The sequence below is a fragment of the Panthera pardus genome, unplaced genomic scaffold (genome assembly GCF_024362965.1).
Source record: "Panthera pardus isolate Hobbes unplaced genomic scaffold, ASM2436296v1 HiC_scaffold_16, whole genome shotgun sequence".
Lineage (NCBI taxonomy): Eukaryota > Metazoa > Chordata > Mammalia > Carnivora > Felidae > Panthera > Panthera pardus.
In genome coordinates, this window is record NW_026526721.1 from 28,238,686 (window position 1) to 28,255,341 (window position 16,656).

Consider the following 16,656-nt stretch of genomic DNA (forward strand, 5'->3'; position numbering starts at 1 on the left):
GCTATTTCACATTCTCATCAGCAATGTATGAGGATTTCACTTTCTCCCTATCCTCCCAACCTTTAGATTTTTCAGTTAAAAAAAGAAAAATTATAGCTATTTTAATGAGTTGTCTAGTGGAATTCCATCGTGGTTTTATTTGCATTTCTCTATTAGGTAATGATGATGAACATCTTTTCGTATGTTTACTACACATTTATGTGTCTTTGGTGAGATGTCTTCAGATATTTAGCCCATTTAAAAAAAATTGTTTTATTCTTCTTCAAGTCTTGAGGGTTTTAATATGTTAGATACCACTTCTTTATCATGTATATCATGTGTGATTTGCAAATATTTTATCTTATTATGTGGTTTGTCTTTTATGTAAATTATATCTTTTGAAAATTTTTTTCAAGTCCCAATTGTCCATTTTTGGTTTGTTTGTTTTTTAATGGATCACACCTTTGTTGCCATGTTTAAGAATTTTTTCCCTGACTTAAGGTCACAAGACTTTTTCCTGTGCCTCTTAGAAGTTTTGTAGTTTTAGTTCTTATAATTCGATTTCAAGTTCTGATTTTTGTATGTTGTGAAAGATTTACACTTATTTGTCTTTTTATTGTTGTGTATGATTTTTTACCTGTTCCAGCATCATATATTAAAAAGACTATTCTTTCCTCATTGAAACACTATGGCACGTTTGTTAGATTCAAATGACCATGAATGTGAGAGTTTATTCTGGGCTCTATCCTATTTCATTATCTGTATGTCTATCTTTATGCCAATATCACACTGTGTTGGTTATTACAGCTTTATAGTAAGTTTTAAAGTTAGGTAGTATAAGTCCTAAAGCTTTAGTCTTCTTTTTCAAAATTGTTTTGCATATTCTCAATCCTTTATACTTTCATATGTATATCAGAATCAATTTCTACAAAAAAGAAAGCATGGTAGAAATTGATAGATTTATTTTTTTATTTTAATTCCAGTGTAGTTAACATACAGTGTTATATTCGTTTTAAGTGTACAATGTAGTGATTCAACAATTCTGTGTATAACCCCATGTTTATCACAAGTCTGCTCCTTCATCCCCATCACCTATTTCACACCCCTCCCGCCCCCCCCCCCCCCATTGACCTCCGCTCTGGTAACCATCAATTTGTTCTCAATAGTTAAGAGTTTGTTTCTTCGTTTCTTTCTCTCTCTTTCTCTCTCTCTCTCTCTCTCTCTCTCTCCCTCCCCCTCCCTCCCCCTCTTTCTTTTTATCCCCTTGCTCATTTGTTTTGTTTCTTAAATTCCACACGAGTGAAATCATGTGGTATTTGTCTTTCTCTGACCAGCTTATCTTACTTAGCATTATACTCTCTGGCTCCATCCATGTCGTTGCAAATGGCAAGATTTCACTTTTTTTTTTTTTTTATAGCCAAATAATATTGCATTGTATATAGACAACACATCTTTTTATCCATTCATCTATTGATGGACATTGGGCTGCTTCCATAATTTGACGATTTTAATGCTGCTGTAAACATAGGGGTGCATGTATCCCTTTAATTAGTACTTTTGTATTTTGGAGGTAAAAGCCAGTAGCATAATTACTGGGTTGTAGGATAGTTCTATTTTTAACTTTTTGAGGAACATCCATACTGTATTCCAGCGTGGCTGCACCAGTTTGATTCTCACCAGTAGTGAAAGAGGGTTCCTTTTTCTCCATATCCTCCCCAACACTTGTTGTTTCTTGTGTTTTTTTTAATGTTCTTTATTTACTTACTGAGAGAAAGAGAGCATGAGGAGAGAGGGGGCAGCAAGAGAGAGGGAGACAGATGATCTAAAGTGGGCTCTGAGCTGATAGCAGCAAGCCCACTGTGGGGCTTGAACCCATAAACACGAGATCGTGACCTAAGCCAAAGTCAGCCACTTAACCAACTGAATCACACAGACACCCATCTTATGTTTTTGATTTTAGCTGTTCTTAGAGGTGTGAGGGGATATCTTATTGTGGTTTTGACTTGCATTTCCCTGATGATGAGTGATGTTGAGCATCTTTTCATGTGTCTGTTGGCCAGCTGCATGTCTTGTTTGGGGAAATGTCTGTTTATTTCTTCTGCCTATTTTTTAATTGGATTATTCATTTTGTGGGGGGGGGGTGTTGATTTGTAGAATTGCTATCTTAACAACATTGTCTTCTAATCCATGAACATAGAATGTATCTTTGTTTATTTAGATCTTTAATTTCTCGTAACGTTTTCTAGTTTTTCAGTGCACAGGTGTTGCACTTCTTTTGTTAAATTTCCCTAAGTCTCTTTTTGCTCTTTTTGCTGCTATTGTGAGTGGAACTTTAAAAATTTAATTTTTGGATTATTTATTTTTAGTACATAGAAATGCAATTAATTCTTACATTTGGATCTCATACCCTACAACCTTTCGACATATTCTTAGTAGTTTTTTTTTTTTTTTTTTTTTTTGTAGATTTCTTATCTACATACAAGGTAATGTTGCCTGCAAATAGAGAGTTTTAACTTTTTCTTTTCCTGTCTATGTGTCTTTAAATTTCTGGCCTGATTGCAATGAGTAAAGTCTCAGAGTGGTATCTAGAGCAAACGTCTTACCTCTTTACCAGCGTGATAGGGCAAAGCATTCAGTCTTTCACTATTAATTATGGTGTTAGTTGTAGATATTTGTCTCAAAAAGGAAGGGTTGTTTTCACACTGAAACAATCAATTAATGTAATATAGCTTAATATAACGTAGTAATCCATTAATGATAGAATAAAGGATAAGAACCCCATTAGGCATCTCAGTAGATGCAGATAAAAGAAAACAAGGAAACAGAAAACAAAATAAAGAGTTTAAACAAAGTAAGAGGTAGAGAGGAAGCTACTTTCCATAAAGTGATAAGGAGAAGCTTCTCTGAGGAAATGACATTTAAACTGATATCTAAACAACCTGAAGGTCCTAATCATGCAAATAACACAGTGAAGAGTAGTTTTGCACTAGGAATCTTGTTCCCTTTGTAATTCCAACACCTAGCACAGTCCCTAGCCCCTAGAATTTGTTCAACTTAACAGATAGTTTAGAACCTTGCTTTCTTAGCATCACATACATTCCTTTTACCATCTTTATCATTAAATATTATTTGAAATAATATATTTTGATGATTGCATAATATTCTACAGAAATACTTCTTTTCTACAATTCTAACAAAGTTATTTATATGTTTTCTTATTCATAGAAATGCTTCCTATCTTCATAGTTCAAAACACCTGGCACATTCAGTTTCACTGACTTGGACTTAAGACTGAATTACTCATCTATTGATATAAGACAGTTTTAATCTGTGAGAGGTGTTTCTTTTATATTATCTTTTGCTAATTTTTATTTAAATACTTATATATCTTTCACATGATCATGTTAGCTCAAAGGGGTTAAAACAATGCTTTAATAGAGACCAGCCATTAAACATTAATACAAACTATTCTAGAATGTGGCACCGTATCAGACACAGATTGTGAGCTCTGGATATTTTTTACTCTTTACATGGAAAATGTAGTCATGAACTTCATATACCATTCTCCAGTGTTTTTGCCCTACTTGAATTGAAACCACTGTAGGTGGGTTACACAAGAGAAAAGTCAGATTTATGTTCCAGAGAACTGCCAAGGCCCCATCTTGGTTCCAAGTAGAATATACCAGAGTTTGAATTCCACTTTAAGCTTTTACTGGTTTTATGATTTGGGGTAACTTAAACTTAGTTTCCTCCTCTATAAAGTGGGGTTGATAACAGTTCTCTCATAAGGTTGTTTTAAAGATGGTATATAGAGAGAGGTTAGTGGAGTCCTGATACACATTAAGTGTCCAGAAAACAAGAGCTTTTTAGTCTCTCGTAGTCATGGGGCTGATGGTTGGAGTAGTAACTACAAGGGTTTCTTATGCTTGAAGACCTCATCAGCAGATGCTAACCAACCTGTTCATAATGTGCCTCTGAAGATGTTTACTGATACTTTAGTGAGGAGTTGGTCATTTTCTTCACTGAATATAATATACTTGGGGTTGTTCGGAGACTATTTCTTGTCTGCACATGTACCAAAAGAGATTTGGCCCAAAAGGTGGTATTTTAAAGTACCGTTAAGTTAGATCTTTTGACATCAAACTTGTAAGTCACTATTTGCAGCATTCATAAATGTAGTTATGGGTTCTACTTTTTTTTTTTTCCAAGAAGGAAAGAAATGCAACTGAAAACTGAGTAATCAAATTCTTGAATTTCAGTGCTTTAGTAGGTAATGTTGACCAGGGACAAGATGAGGTTGCCTGGGTATAGCTTCTGAGGTTGGGCCTGGGAATTTAGGACGTCCCTAAGGCCCCTAGCATATTCAAATGAGAATACTAATATAGTAGCAAATATGGGTATTTTTAAATTCACGTGTAAATCACTGCCTTCTAGTTATACATAATCAGAAGTGTTTGTCCCCTATTCCTCTTAGAATTCGTACCAGAATTGATAGTTAAGACTCCATTTAAATCCAAGACCTGTAATATTGGGACATGACATTTACCTAGTCTTGCTCATTGTCTGTTTCCTCTTCTATAAAATGGGATAATGCCTTCTCTGCTTGTTTCACTGAGTTATGAAGATCAAATGAGGTCATGCCCATAAAAGAGCTTTATAACTGGTAAATCACTTGGCTACTAATTATTACTCCAGTTCATCCTGTCAGACCTGCCCTTTTCTCACTACTGTTGGCTAGGTCACTGGTGGAGGTGACGTGATAGCTCAAAACTCTGTAATGTACACCCCCTCTGAGGAGTATTTTACTTGTACAAGTTTTACTTGTACTAGGGAGTGGACACTTGTAGACTGCTGCTGTTTTCATCCTTGAATTTGTTTTATTGATTACCAAAGTAATACATGTTTGTTATAAAGAAACTAGGAAATATAAATCAGCAAAAAAGGAAAAATAAAAATTATCTCTAAATGAAATAATTGCTGCATTTATTTTCATATACTTTTGAAACACATTCAGTTTACTGAACATAATGCTGTGTTTCCTATTTTTATCACTTACTATGTAATAAGTTATATATGATGATATACTATAATTTTTTATGTAGTATTTTAGTGTATACATAGTATCTCACCATGTAATATACGAAAATTTCCCAGACTTTTTATTTGGAGATTCAATGGCTGTTTTCAATGGTTTCTACTATTATAAATAACGTATATTATGACATCCTTATGGCCAAATACTTGTATAAATTCTCATTAGGATAAATCCTTGACTTGGAATTGCTACATCAAGGAGCATACAACATTTTAAGAAATTTAATTTTTTATAGCTTTATTGAGTTATAATTGACATCCAATAAACTGCACGTATTTAAGGTTTACAGTTTGATCAATTTTGACATATGTACATATGCATGATACCGTCTCTCCGCAATTAAGGTAGTGTCCTTTTGTAATCCCTCCTTCCTGTACCTTCCCACCCCTGTATCCCCAGGTAACCACTGAAATGTTTTCTCTCCCTCTTGATTACTTTGCATTTTCTACAGTTTTATGCAAATGGAATTACACCCTATGTTTTCCTTTTTGTCTGACTTCTTGCACTCAACATGATTATTTTGAAACTCATCCCAGCTGTTGCTTATATCAATAGTGCATCCTTTTTTGTTGCTGAGTAGTAAATGTTTCATTGTATAGGCATACCGAAATTTATTTACCTACTGATAGGCATTTGAGTTGTTTCCAACAACTTTATTTAAAATAAAGTTGCTTTGAAGATTGGGGCACAAGTCTGTCTATGAACATAAGTCATTTGATATTTATTACAAATTTTGTGCTAGGAAGGTTACATAAATAGTATTTTGTAACAGAAAAAGCTTAATATGAGAAAAAACTATATATATTTTTTCTTTTTATTTTTCTGTTTTGAAAATACACCTTTGGAAGGATTTAGAATTTTTAGTTGTAACTTAATTGAATTGATTTGACTGAAATTTAAAATTAACAGAGGTTTGGGGCGCCTGGGTGGCGCAGTCGGTTGGGCGTCCGACTTCAGCCAGGTCACGATCTCGCGGTCCGTGAGTTCGAGCCCCGCGTCAGGCTCTGGGCTGACGGCTCGGAGCCTGGAGCCTGCTTCCGATTCTGTGTCTCCCTCTCTCTCTGCCCCTCCCCCGTTCATGCTCTGTCTCACTCTGTCCCAAAAATAAATAAATGTTGGAAAAAAAAAAAAAAAATTAAAAAAAAAATAAAAAATAAAAAAAAAATAAAATAAAATTAACAGAGGTTATAAGTATATCCGAAACAATTATAAACCTTTTCACAGTTTGTTTTCTTGAAGCATCTACTTTTATCAAATGTACTGTCTAGAAAGCAAAGATATGTTGCTCTCCTTTAATGAATGATTCATATTTCATAAAACCATATTTCTCTCTTAAATGCCTATTTCTACATGGAACTTGAACAAGAAAAGATACTGGGAAAAGTTTACAGAACTTCACACAAGATATTCCAGAATCTGGTTTGGAATAGATGCAAAACTATCTTTTTCCTTTTCCTCAGATGCACATGAGACTGAAGGAGGAACAGGGAATCTGAAGACTCCAGATGACAGGAGAGCTACTTTTCAACAGCCTTCTCGATTTCCTTTCTCAGAAAGTAGATACAAACCTTGTTGGAGACAGATGGTGAGAATATTTTTCCTGCATTCTTAAGGCTTAATCAATGTAATTTTAATATATTTTGGACCATAATTTCTTAGTTATAAATTAGCTCGTAGTCACCAGATTTATATTTTGCGTTATATCTGTGCAAATTATTTCATTAGGCACAGTGTGGTTTAAAACAAAACAGTGAATAAGATACAGTCTAAGGAGCTTACAGCGAAAGGAGATAAATAAATTTTATCAAACAGTAGAAAGAAGTTAAATGCCCTAAGAAAGACACGAGAGATTCTGCAGAATTCAAAGGTATAGATTACTTCTGGAGAGGGATTGAGAAGCTTGAAATCAGAAATATTAGTTGTGCTGATGATAATTTGTTTTTACCAAAACCCAGAGAAAATGGACAGTTAATATAAAACCCGAAATAGCAATCTGATTTCAGATAAAAAGTTAATTATTGTTTTGAGGAAAAATAGAAGCATGTTTGGTTATTGTGGTTTTATCACAATCTGAGTCAATGATTACTTTTTGAATTATATAAAATGGTTACCTCTTACAAGGCAAATAGTATATTAGCATTTCTGAGATGTGATAAAATAATCTGATTAAGTTACCACAAGTAGGTGGGCAGTACGACAGAAAGAGATGGGCAAGTGGTTAATTCTACTTGGATTAGCACTCCTGTTATCTCGTATAGCTACAGCCTAAATGAATTTGTCATGTCTTAAGCTCTAGCACTTTGTGCTGCTTACGCCTGGACAGAAGCACTTCGACTAAACTGGGAAAGGACATAGTGATGAATTATTGTGCTCATAATTAGTTGTGAAGAGTTCACTTTCAATTAGCTAGCTGAAAATTCTTGTTAGAAGAAAACAGATAGGAAATCCTAAAATTCACGGTATTTTAATGGACCCTGATGTTTCGAAAGGGGGATGGAACTTTGAGCCAGACTTTTTTCCTTATTTTACGTGTGAGATGGTGGGCACAGTGCTAATACGAATTCCTGTTTCCTGACTATTCTGAGTATATTCAGAAAACCCAGGGATTAAGTTATTTAATTATTCTTCTTATTTTTTTGTTTTAATCATTCTCTTTGTTCTTTCTTGTAATTTAAGTAGGAAAATCTTTAAACCATTGTATTTGTCAAATAAAAGGACTATACAGTTACTAATAATTTTTTGGTTTGGTAGTCATTCCTCACATATTCTTATATTATTTTTTCCTCTAAATTGAGATTTTAAATCGACCAGAGTTTTATTTGTTAAATGCTAAGAGTTCTTTCATTCAGGTATAATTATGTGTTAATGACTGATAGTCCAAAATCTGCTTTTATTATTTGATGAGCATAGTTGTTACTGCGCTCTAATTCTCAACTTTAATTTTGTTAAAATGAAAATTATAATCATGCATATTCTTGTGACCCACAAGATATAATTAGTTTGTTGTTCTTAATTTGTCAACGCCCTTGTTTTACCAAGTAACCAACAACCACTTATGACAGTTGGATAAATAAATCATAGATAGCCAGCTGGCAAATTTACATAGCCAAAAAGTTGTCCTTGAAAAATGATCAAATTTAGATCTTTTCTCCCAGATAGAAAAGACAGACTATTTTGAATGTACAATGAATAGTTTGAAAGCATATAAAAATGAGCTATTAGTGATGATCACTTATGTACATTTAAATTTTTTCAAGATTTAAAAATGAATATATGTTCAATATGTGTTTTTTAAAATATGTTTTGTTAAACAATTCTTTGTTTTGAACTAGAGGTCCATGGTCAAATAAATTTGGAGAAGTTGTCATAATATATCTTTTCAGTAGGCATTCTGTTAGTCAGCCGTTGGATTCTTAGTTTCCAAAGGAGGATTTTTATATATCTCAGAAGACTAGTATTCAATAGAATACAGTTGAAGAGTGTGAATTAATATATTCCATGAGGTTTTACTATAATCTGTCCATTATACAGCTACCCTCCAGAAACAGGTATGTCATATTTTTAAGTAGAGTAATGTTCTTGAGAATGGGAGGCCAAAGAGGGTGATAAGGAAAAAGGAAAAGAATTTGATTCAATGAATATTGCAAATCATATAAAGTATGAAGTGTTTATAAAGCTTCTCTGTGCCTTAGGCCAGATTTCCTTTCCTCACTTGTCAGCTCTGTCTTTTGGAAAACAAAAAACAAAAAACAAAAACTTATCCCATATAAATTACAAAATAAAATCACCTTCTTTAATGTTTTATAGGACTCCATATACTTTCTGTGCTCTTTTTATTTCAGAGTGCAACATTTATTAGCTAATTTTGGTAAGTGTTGGTAATACAAAAAATAGTGACCATCTCGGGTGGAATTAGATAATTGACCATAAATCAGTTTAGCTTCAAATACTCATTTTCTCACTAAGTGGAGTTTTTATTGTTATATCTTATGATTTCTCCCTGGGAAGAGTTCTTTAATGTATATATTTTTCTTCTAGTTCAATTAAATTGTTGATAACTATTTCAGTAGGTTTTCTGTCAGATATAGAAATGTCTGTATGAAGACACAAAAATGGCCAGTGATTCAGCTGGTTCTAACAGATTGGGTTACCAGGTTGGTAAGTCTAGTTGTCTACATGGAATGCCTTCCCCAAACTTTATAAAACATGCCTCATAGTAAGGTTTTTAATTTAAGAACTAACACTTTGAAAAAGTGTTTAAACTCCTACACAAGGTTTTCAGTTGATAACATGGTACTGGTGAAACCAAGATCAATCCAGAATCTAGGGGAGTTATTTTAGTTGGAATTAATTCCCATAAATTAACTTGGCTTTCTCAACTGATGTTTCCTTGGTTTTGTGGACAACCTGGGCAAGAAAATGTGGATGCTGGGCTCAAATGAAGCATTAATTACCAACGTTGCTTCCACTCCCTCTTTAATTTCCTTTCCCACAGCCAGCATTTTGTCTCAGAGCGCCTTTCTCATCTGGAGTGTTTGTGCTAGAAGCCTCCTTGCTTATGCCTTTGCCTCCACAGCCACTACATTTTCCTAAAACTTCCAATTCGCTCCTGTTACTAGTCTGATAAAGTAATTCAGCAATCCCAATAGCATAATGACCATAAGAAAGTAACAGGTCTTCCTTAATCCTAATACACTGTTACAATGGGAAACGTTAGTATAATTAACATTTTGCTGAACTTGGTGTCTTTAAAGAATTGGCTTTTTTTTAAGTCTTTTACTTAATACCTTTAGTAAGCTTTACCTAATACTTTTAGTAAGTTAATGATATTAACGAACATCATTTTGAGAGGAAAATTCTCCACTATACCAAGCCACCATGTCAACTCAGGGTTTTTCTGTCCCGTGAAAGGTGGCAAATGAAATAATTAAAATAATTTTAAAATGTGTTGATCAGAGTGTCAATTCACTTTCTCTTCTTACACAGACCCTGGTCGTCTTCACTTAAAATAACTAGTGAACCTGATATTCTCCTTGATTCTCTGCTATGTTTGCCCATCAATCACATGGCCTGCTGTTTGTGCATCTGAAATTAGTGTGATTCTAACAGTAGGGTTTATGATATGCCAGTAATTTTCAAACCCTATTTATTTTCTTTTCTTCATTTACTTGTAGAAAGATTATTGACAGTACTGTCCATGCAAGCTCTAGCATGAAGCTTTTCTCTCTAGTTTACTGCCCCTCTGTCCCACCATCTTGCAGCCTGTTCTCCAAGGTTCTCAAAATATCTGTGAAGAACTAGCTTTTGTTTTCACTTCATTTTTTTTTAAAACAAATTACTTTCATTGTATTTTTTAAAAGTTTCTCTCTACAACAGGTTGGAAATTAAGAAAAAGACATACAAATTATAAATCCATATTTTCATCACTGAATTCAACAGATGACCTCAAATTACTTTATCAAATTCCATAAAACTTCCTAATTACTCACAGTTTCTGTTATTTGTGTAGATTACTTAACATTTCTAAAACATGCTGTGTGCTGTTGGGCTTCCCTGCTGGGACTGATGCTCCTCCCACTGCTTAAAGAGAGCCTTTTAACTTCTGTTCCATTTGGCAAAGCCTTGATTATTGCCAGTCAATTCACATGCCACCTCAATGGTGTGCCTTCACAACTAGCAAACACGTTCCCTGCCTGTCTTCTTCCCAGTAATTTGCCCTTCCATTTTTTTTTTTTTTTAACTGTGTCCATACCTTTTCTGTTACTAGTATCTCACCATGTTGTGGACTGTATTTTTTTCTGACAGGATGGTGAGCCTACCAAGGGCTAGTTTGTCACTTAGTTATCCTTCTGTCTTCAGTTCTCAATGCATAGCAGCCTCTTTATAAATATCTGTGGATTTGTTACTTCTTGCATGGTAAATTCAGAAGAGGAGTGACTGCACAAAAATAGTAGATATTTCTTACCCTCTTTAGTCTACTAATTTTCTTTTTTAAAAGATCGTTTTTTTGTTTTTTGTTTTCTTCCCCCACCTGGGTCTTTGAGACATGTCTGCACAGAGAACAGTATTTATCTGGCATTGTTAAAAGTATAAATTGTTGAAAATTAGAAAGAGATATTGTTTGAAGATTGAAACCAAGATTGTGAAGTTCTTGACTCTATGTCAGTAGACTAGCAGCAGTTCTCGAACTTTTCAGTCTCAGGACCCCTTTAGGCTTTTAAATTATTGAGGACCCAAAAGAGCTTTTCTTTATGAGGGCCATATCAACCAATATTTGCCATATTAGAAATTAAAACTGAGAGGGGCACCTGAATAACTCACCAGGTTGAGCGCCCAACTCTTGATTTCAGCTCAGGTCATGATCCCAGGGTCATATAGGCCTCCACGCTAAGCATGGAGCCCGCTTGAGATTCTCTCCCTCTCTAAAGAGAGCTCACGTATTCTCTCTCTCTCTCAAATTAAAAAAAAAAAAAAAAATTTTTAAAGACATTAAAACTGACAAAATATTTAAAACTCAAGAATATACAAGGCTGTGTTCCTTTAGTCATTAACACATTATCAGTAACACACATCACTTACTTCTGTGTACATTCATGAGAGAAAGAGACAACAAGCAGGTAACAGGTTGTTATTATGAAAATAGTTTTGACTTCACGCACCTCCTTAGAGGTGCTTTAAGAATTTTTTCTTTACGGGAATTAGCTTGTCTAATTGCCAACAGAGTATTCTCTATTATTATTTAAATAATGTTGTATCCTACTTTTCGTGTTTGCAGATTAGTAAATTTTTTTTTTTAATCTGCAAGGCTTATCATATTACCCATCTTCATATTAATGTCTAGACATAAAATGTGCTGCAAAGTATTACTGGTAGGATGGAGATGCTTACTCAAGGAAAAGTCATTTTATTTGTAGATACTTGGGGAGGTCATCACTAGTTGTGCCCTGTCAGTACCCTGGCTTTCAATTGCTAGACCTTTTTATGACCTGTGAGCTTCCAAACACTTCTCCTGTGATGGATTCTTCTTACTTTAGAGGGTTTGGTGATTTGGTCATTTTCTTCATGATTTCACAGAGTAAAGTTTACTTCTTCAGGGAAGTGAGAAATATTCCCTTCAGAATCTTTCTTCTTCTCTCCTTTGTTTGACCTTCCCCTCTACTTGCCTCAACCTGATCCCTGATGCTGGCTTTCCTTTTCTGAGAGTACAGTCTGCTCTCTGGCAGATAGTTTCTTGGCTCTAGTGACTCCTGTTCTTTTTCACTCCCTACCCTCTTACCTTGGCTGATACTCTGTTAAATTCTTTCTGAGGTCTTAGCAGGACAGTCAGTCTCTGGAGTATTTGACGACTCTCTTCAAATTGCACGGGTACTGGGTCTTCCCAGAGAGTTCTGAGATTTCATTGTGTACCTTGTCAGCTGCATGGGGATACCAAGATGGCTGCTGGTTGGGACTTAATTCACTAACAGCTTAATATTCTTTGTACTTGTAGTCTGTTAACTGTGTAATGGTGTCATGGTGTGAACTATAATTTAAGGACTTATCGTTATAAGTGATACACTAGAAGTACAAAGCTGATAGAATGTTGGGGACTTTTTATTTTTTAATTCTGAGTTCTAAACATAGTATACACAGAATAAATGTTTGCTGAGTTAATTTTATTCTCATTAGTGTTGATGGAACTCTTTATACTGTGGGAGCTCCAGCAACCACATTATGGTTTAAGCCAGACATCTGTCTCTTATGGCGAAGGGAAGATACCTTCACACTATTCTGAAAAGTTACATGTTCCTGCCTTAATAGGCAAAAATCCTTACTTGCTATTTAATGAAGAGTGTTATTTTAAATGTACAAAATTCAAATCGCCAACAGATCTGATTCTGACTCTTTGTTAAATACCTCTACAGGAGTTCCTGATTTTCTTGAAACTTTGTACAAATCATGTCAGCAAGGTGATTTACAAACCTGGGCTTGAGATATGGTTATTATTTTCATAATTTTTTGATTTAATGTATTTGCTATTAAAAATATCCTACTTTATAGCACTATTTATGTTCTACACATTGCTTTCTAAATATTCAGACCAGCCTTTTATCGTTTTTTGGAGTTATCTTTTTCTTCAACATTCTTGCCCCTGTCTCATTTGGACCATGTTTTCTGTGCTAGTTCATCTCAGTTTCTCCCCTCCAAGCCGTCAACAACTCTACAACTTCTGTTTTTGTTTTTGACATGCATTTAATCAGACTATTGCCTGTAACCCTTCCACTGCCCACCAGATAAAGGCCAGCTCCTTGCCATGGCCTTGATTCAAAGTCCTTGGTCCCAATTGCGTTTTCATCCTAATCTCTAGTCACATTGGACCACCCCCCCTTCCTGTCTCACACTCAGCTCTTCCCTGCCTTTGAGTGCTATTTCTGTAACCTAGAGTGGTGCCATTCTCTTCTCCCTGGCCAGCCCTTCCTTGTTTTTTAACCATCACTGACCACCACCTAGGGCACATGTACCTGTGAACTGAAAACCTAGTTACTGCTCACTCTGTGTCCCTAGAGTCCTTTTTTTTTTTTTTTTTAACAGCCTTCAGCCACAGCATTCAGTACAGTATATGCTCTTGTCTCCTTTTACACAGAGACTAAAGAAATGCACACGTATGGTTCACTCTCGTATATTGTCTGCTTACTAGGTGTTACTTTACCCTTTTCCTGTCCCATTCAGAAAAGTGTGTCTGAATTCAAGTAAGTGAAAGTGTGGTTGTTACTCAGCATAATCTTGAATTTACTTAGACTATTTTTTTTTAAAGGACCTAATTTGCAACCTACCAAACCTTAATAAACTCTGTACCTTTTACTAAATATTCTCTCCGACTAGTTACGTCATACCTTTTATCTGATGATGACAAATTAACATGTTCTAGATGGAAGGGTACTTAAAATGCAGTATCCTAAAGACAGTGATATAGCTATTTGTTCCTTCGACTACTGCTTGGCAGCATAGCTACTTAATAAACTTTGAAAACATTGCCAGGGAAGACTCGCACCCAGTTCTTGGTTCGTGCATTGGAGATACTACAGCACAGTAACAACGTTTCACACTGATTTTTTTCCCTAACAAGGCTGACATTGCTTTGTTCATTTTATGTTCCTTTTCACTATTCTGATTTTTCCCCCTCTTAGCAGTGCATCCATCATGTTAGATATAAGAACTTTGTAAACCTATGATGTCATTTTGTTGACCTGTTGTCATTTTAGTAAGCTCTTTGTAATATGCATGAAGTTTGTGACTTAACCAGCTACGGCTTAGTCCTTAAAAAAAAAAAAAAAAAAAAAAAGAAAGAATTCTAGAGATTAATGTGGATGGAAATGTTTCCTTATTCTTAACCTCTCACTGTGCTACAAATCGAAAAGATAGCAAATAGAGCTTTAAGTTTTACATTCACTACATTAAAATATGGTCAAGAAAAAAAAATTGACCCAAATTCTTTAATCAGTGTCACGGGAGGTTTGATTTTGAGAACTAATAGCTGCCCCATCCTTTGTGATTGCTTGCTTACGTAATTTGTTATGAAAGAATGCTTCTAGGTAAACTGTCTCTCCAGAAAGCCTGTGATTTGTTCTGTTCTGCTTAGGAAGGGTTAAGAGGAGACAACATCCTGTCAAAGACCTTGTTTTTAATTTTGCCTCTCACACTGGCACAGATCCTGCTAAGAGCAGCCCAGATTAGTTCGGAAAACCTTTGAAGAGATTTAAGATGTCCTTCAGCTAGTTTGAAGGTTTTTGTCTTGCAAATCCAGTACAAGGGCGCCTGCAGGCATCTCGACCCTTGCTGTGCTGCTGATGCAGCTCAAGGTCACACTAACCCGCCCTGTGACATTCAACAACAAAAAAAAAATTATGCGGTGAAACTGCTTCAGCGTTTAGCCAACCAACAACTTCCTTTAGTGAGGAACTGAGGAAGAAGTCTTTTTTTCCCCTCTTTTTCTTTTTTTGGGGGGGACTCTGTGAATTTTTTGCTGTAGGAAATAATCCCGGATTTATGGTGTGTGTGATGACAAGGTCATTTCTTAATTAGAACACATGTAAAGAACAAAGCTAAATGGCTTCAAAACAGCTTTGTAGTTGATGGAGAGGATTTAAATTATTTAAAGAGATAGTCACCCATGTATGATGGAAGCTGAATTCTAAAGGCATTAACTCCTTCTTTCCGGTCTACTTGCCATTTCTTTCTTTGAATTCTTACGTCTGACTTTAGAAGGTTGAATTCTGAACTAAAGAAAATTTATAAATGCCCATTTTTTCACAATGTGAAACATAATTTATGAATCAAATTCTTGGATAAACTTTTAATGGAGAAGTTTTCTTCCCACGACAATTCTCTCCTAGAAACTTCATCAAATGACTTGATTTAGGAGCTAGGAATTATGAACTTTTCCCTCTGGCAACTGTGATTTATTTCTAATGTGTTGGAGGGGGATGAGTGAAGTGCTTTTTATTGCCTCCCCTTGTCTTCCTCACTCTTACCCATTTGTGATGTAGAATTCTAGTTGAGCAATTTATCCCTGCTTCTTTACAAATTATAGCACCTATCATTCAGGTTTCTCAACTTCCAAAGAATCAGCGTGGGAAGATACATACTTTTTTCCAAGGAAAATAAGGAGCATGAGTTTAAAATGGACTTTAAGAAAGTTGTTTCTGAACAAACGTAACTTTTTCAGGGCACAAGGAAACCGTGTCCATAAACGTTAAGCCATGTTGGATTCCCTCTCCTTTGTGGGCCATGTTTGCCCATTTTTGTTCCTTTTCTGCTGCCTCCCAGTGCTAACTACCAAAGACATCCGTTGGATACAGTCCAAGTGGATTGGCTTTCTATGCTTGAGACTCAATGCGTATCACCTCTGCAGGAGCAAAATAATCTGAGTAGTTTAATGTAGTTGTTTTTTTAAAAATATATATCATATAGAGAAGCATGCATTGCAGTTATTTCTTTATACACAGAATCACACTGTGCAGAGAAATTTAACATCAACATAATGATATCAGCCTAACAGTTTTCCCAGAATTCATACCCAGTTGCTTTCGTAGAGGTATTTCCCAGTAAGTGTGATTAAAGTAGCATCGGGGCAAGTACTTTATGAAGATGGATAATATTTGAGGTGTGATTATTTGAACTGGTATTTTCGATTCCGTGGGCCACACTTAAATTTAAGTGTGAGGGGATAGCATGATAGATTGTATAAGAGCAATTTAGAGTTAACTAGACTCACTGTTCTGAAGGATTTTCTTCTAGTCAAGAAATCGTTTATTTGGGTCTTCCAAGAAAAGTAAAAAGGTATGTATACTATTAGGTAATGAGCATTTTAAAGGATTTGAGGCTTATAAAAAAGAAAGTGCCAGAGGGAAAATCTACATGCAAGAAAATGCTTAGCGTGACTCTGTACATCCCTGCCCTTGCCTGGGGTCTGGTATGCCCTTATGTCATGTATGACCCAGGCTCACCTGCTAGTAATTTCTAATTCACTGTCCTAATTCATCGATTTGTTATCACTAATTGTTCTTCATTTACTTCTGTGTAGTTTCCAGTACCTAAAGGGT

The 16,656-nt window shown here is 35.2% G+C and overlaps 1 protein-coding gene across 1 annotated transcript in view; it reads left to right on the forward strand.

Annotated features, from left to right (window-relative positions):
- Nucleotides 1-6,534: 6,534 nt before the first annotated feature.
- NRIP1 (nuclear receptor interacting protein 1) overlaps nucleotides 6,535-16,656 on the forward strand; it is a 49,083-nt gene continuing 38,961 nt past the window's right edge. The window contains exon 1 of the mRNA XM_019467754.2: nucleotides 6,535-6,659. The gene's annotated coding sequence lies outside the window, so the exon portion shown is untranslated. The remainder of the gene's footprint in view (nucleotides 6,660-16,656) is intronic.